The sequence below is a fragment of the Ranitomeya imitator genome, chromosome 5 (genome assembly GCF_032444005.1).
Source record: "Ranitomeya imitator isolate aRanImi1 chromosome 5, aRanImi1.pri, whole genome shotgun sequence".
In the NCBI taxonomy this organism is placed as follows: domain Eukaryota; kingdom Metazoa; phylum Chordata; class Amphibia; order Anura; family Dendrobatidae; genus Ranitomeya; species Ranitomeya imitator.
This window is the reverse complement of record NC_091286.1, coordinates 355,066,294-355,070,707: the sequence shown is the minus strand read 5'-3', so window position 1 is coordinate 355,070,707 and position 4,414 is coordinate 355,066,294. Positions and strand designations below refer to the sequence as shown.

Genomic DNA, 4,414 nt, shown 5'->3' with positions numbered 1-4,414 from the left:
ATCATGGTAGATAGTGGGGCAGGGACCAATATGATGGATGTATGGTTTGCCAGGACTCATGGCTTATCTTGTATTGTCTGGCAAAACCCATTCCCATATGTCCTTTTGATTCTGCACCTCTTGGTCAGGGATGTTTCACACAGTTGGTTCATAATTTGGGCCTTCACATTGGAGTCCTTCATAAGGAATGCATTCTTGCAATGTGCTTGAATGTTTTCTCACTCCTATAGTGCGGGGTCTCCCATGGTTAGTGATGGATAACCCTGTTGTATATTGGCAGTCTAGAGAAATAGCAAAATTGAGTGATTTCTGTAACAACATCAGTCTTAATACCTGTCTCTATATCGTTTCCATCAAAATCCTACTCTTTTCTGTCTGGTTTGGAGTAGGTGCTTTCTGCAGAGGGGGTACCAAAAAGTGCCTCCTCACGGGGATTATGACAGTCCCATTAATTTGTTTCATTGAGCAAAATTACCCAAATCCAGGTTATATAATTTTTCGGGTCCTGAAAGACAGGCCATGAAAGAGTATACAGGTAGTCTTCGACTTACGACGTTGATCCGTTCTTATGCGGCGTAAACCGAATATCGACGTAAGTCGGACCATACGTTTATACAGTACTGTACCATAATAACAGTACAGTACTGCAAACACTTAGCCTATCCAAACACCTATCCTAACAGTGCCCTACATAATTATCAATAAACATAGGTACAGTAAAATATTGTGCAGTACAGTACGTTTAATAATGAAATACTGCACTGTAAGTGCTGTAACAGTAATAAACAGTGTACTGTAATAAAAAAGATAACAATTCCAAAGAGAGAACAGGTTTATTGGGAAGAAGCTGCAGAAGGTGCTGGAGATACTGGGGCAGGTGAGTCAAGAGGTGCAGCTGAGGTAGAGGGTACAGGTACAGGATCTGTTGCAGGCCTCTCTACCTTCTTGAAGTACTGCTGCAAGTTAGTTTGGAAGGAGACCATCATCTTCTCCTCCAAGATCTCCTTGTAACACCAAAGGGAATCCATGACTCCTCTGGCAACCCTAGTGTACCTTTCCATGTTGGGATCCTCAGCCTCAAACCTTGACAACCCTTCCTGTATCAGGGCAAAACCTCCTGCCAAGCCCTGCCTTGTAAATCTCTTAAGTTCTGGGGTTGGTATGTCTTCCTCTTCCTCTATTATCTCCTTCTCCAGTTGAATAAGGTCCTCAGCAGATAACTCCTCTCCATGAGATGCCAGTAGCTCTGTGACATCATCCTCCTCCACCTCCAGATTCATTGTCCTACTCATATCAACAATGTTCTTTATGACACTAGTCACTGACTCTTGGATCTCTGTGACATCATTCACAAACTGGGGACACAGTTTTTGCCACACACCATTCATACTGGTCTGCTTAACCTCTTCCCAGGAATCAGCAATGTTATTCACAGCATCAAGGACGTTGTATATTTTCCAAAAGTCCTTTAGAGTCAAGTCCTTATTCTTTTCAGTTGCTGCTAAAGCATTACCAATGACCCTTCGGAGGTAGTAGGCCCTGAATGTAGCAATGACTCCTTGGTCCATAGGCTGTATTAGGGCAGTGGTATTAGGTGGAAGGTAAACCACCTTGACATTAGGGTTAAAGTCATCCAGATGGGCAGGGTGTCCAGGGGCATTTTCCAGAATTAGCAACACCTTAAAGGGGATATCCTTGGAGGTACAATACCGCTCCACGCCTGGCACAAAATGGTTGGTGAACCAGTCATCAAACACTGCAAGTGTCACCCAAGCCTTCCTATTAGACTTCCAGATGACTGGTAGTTGACCTTTTGAAATGCTCTTGAGTGCCCTTGGATTCTCAGCCTGATACACCAGCATGGGCTTCAGTTTGTAGTCACCAGCAGCATTGCCCCCAAGAAGCAAGTCAGTCTCTCCTTGCCAACTTTATGACCTGGTGCTGACTTCTCCTCCTTGGCGATGTACGTACGGTTAGACAAACGTTTCCAAAACAAGCCTGTCTCATCCACGATGAACACTTGTTGAGCACAGTAACCACCCTCCTCAATTATCTCAGCCAATGCTTTAGGAAACTCAGTTGCTGCTTTCTCATCAGCACTAGCAGCTTCACCTTGCACTTTAATGTTATGAAAATTGGCATGATCCTTAAACCTCGTAAACCAACCCCTACTCACCACAAATTCTTCACTTTCACTTCACCTTCCCCCTTTTCTCTTTTCAACACCTCAAACAGTCGCCTAGCCTTCTCCTGAATAACCATAAGGCTCACAGGGCTACGGCTTTATTTTGGTCTTCCAACCAAAGCACAAGTAATCTTTCCATCTCAATAATAAGCCCACTACGCTGCTTTGTTATCACTGTCGCTTTCATAGGAGCAGATCCTTTCACATGTTCAAGGATACGATCTTTATCCTTTATAATCGTAGCGACAGTCGAACAACTAAGTCCTAATGACCTGCCAATTTCTGTTGGTGTTTCCCCCTTATCAGATCGCCTTATGATATCCACTTTCACTTCCATGGTGATGGCCTTCCTTTTCTTTGCACTGGTATCAGATGAGTCTAGCTTTCTCTTGGGAGCCATAATGAAGGGTGTTATGGCGTGCAGGACACACGTTTTCCTTGTGTAACCGGGTACAGTGTACAGTACTGGACTCTATTGTGCCACCGCTGCACGTAGTTCGACTTACAACTAGTGTTGTAGCATAAATAAAGAGCTAGCACTCGACTGTACATGGGATGTAGGCGGTGCAAGTGAACGGAGTCGGATGACCCCAAATACTTGAAGGAAACGAATCACTGCACACGTCAGGACAAGTCAATTTTGCTGAAGTGAAAGTTTTATTCAAGGTGCAAGAAAATTGAGGACGTAACAAGGCAACAGTTCAAATTCTCTGACGTTTTGGCCACACAGTGGCCTTGATCACAGAGTAGTGCTGAAAAGATGGAAAAAAACGTATAAATATACAATATATACAGTGGTAGACAAAAATTATATACATAACATGTACAACTTAAAAAGACTCAGTGTGGAACAACGGACCACATCCTGAGCCCTAGGGGAAATGGAACACATGTCAGTAGAGTTAATGAGATAGGCAGGACAAGGAAGTCAACGACCTGTAAGTAACGTTTTCGTATAAGGCAAAAAGACAAAGAAATGGGTCCTATAGGAGTTAATATAGACATAGGTCAAAAGGACGTATGGATCAAATATAACAACAGGAGGACAGGATAAAAGCACATACCCTCGGTGGTAGTCCAAATCGAATCATATGGTCAATATCGAATTCAATAATGAGTACGGCTCCGTGGTCCCCTAGTGACGCAAATAGGGAAGTAAGAGAGGGTATTGGTATATGAATGGGATACGTGATAGAGATCACATGTGGGTATGCAAACCACCTTATGAGAAAATGAAGGCTAAAACGGTATATGTGATTGGTCCCTCAGAAGAAATATAAGGGGATAAATACATATGGAGAAGGTATTTACCCAGATGGATGCCAGCGGATACTTAATGGTTAAATTATGTGTAGTACAACGGTCCAGTGTAGACTTCAGCTGAAACAAAGCATACGTACATGCATCCATGTATATATATGCACATTTAGAGAAGTAACTACCTAAGGTCCTAACTAGTGTTGAGCGATACCTTCCGATATCGGAAAGTATCGGTATCGGATAGGATCGGCCGATATTCAAAAAATATCGGATATCGCCGATACCGATACCCGATTCCAATGCAAGTCAATGGGACCAAAATATCGGAATTAAAATAAACCCTTTCTTTCCTTGTATGTTCATTCTACATGAAGGAAAACAACAAAGAATAATGCAGGATGTATTTGGGGAGGTGGCGGAGACATTAAAGTCATAGAGGTTTAGCCCAATCAAATAGAATAGCATGTTTTTTTGTTTTTTTTAAGACGTTCGGAGTGACAAAGATATTGACTATGTAAATTTTTTTTTTTTGTCAGATATTGATGTTTCACTATTCCACGCCCTTCCCCTTCTTTTTTTTCTTCTTTTTTTTTTACTTTTCCCACACTTTCATCTTCATCATCATCAGCATCTTTGACATCAACTTCTTCTTCACCTTATTCATCTTCTTCTTCATCCTTTACCTTTTTTTTTTTTTTATTACATTCTTCATATTCATTTTATTCAACTATTATTATTCTTCCTATTCTACATATTCATTTTATTCAACTGTTATTATTCTTCCTATTCTACTTCTTCATCATATTCTCATTTGTGACAGGCATTCCCGTAGTTGTTATCTATAAAAGTTGGAAGATTACACCTTCCGTTCTGCCAGTCACAAAAGTTACATTTGTCCGCGTTCAGTTTGGCCTGCAGCATCAGGCTTTATCCAGGGGCACCACGAGGAGGAACGGACTCACCCCCATA

At 41.8% G+C, this 4,414-nt stretch overlaps 1 pseudogene; it reads right to left on the bottom strand.

The window, feature by feature from the left end:
- Positions 1 to 833: 833 nt before the first annotated feature.
- Positions 834 to 2,585, bottom strand: LOC138637759 (tigger transposable element-derived protein 1-like; annotated as a pseudogene).
- Between the last annotated feature and the right edge of the window lie 1,829 nt (positions 2,586 to 4,414).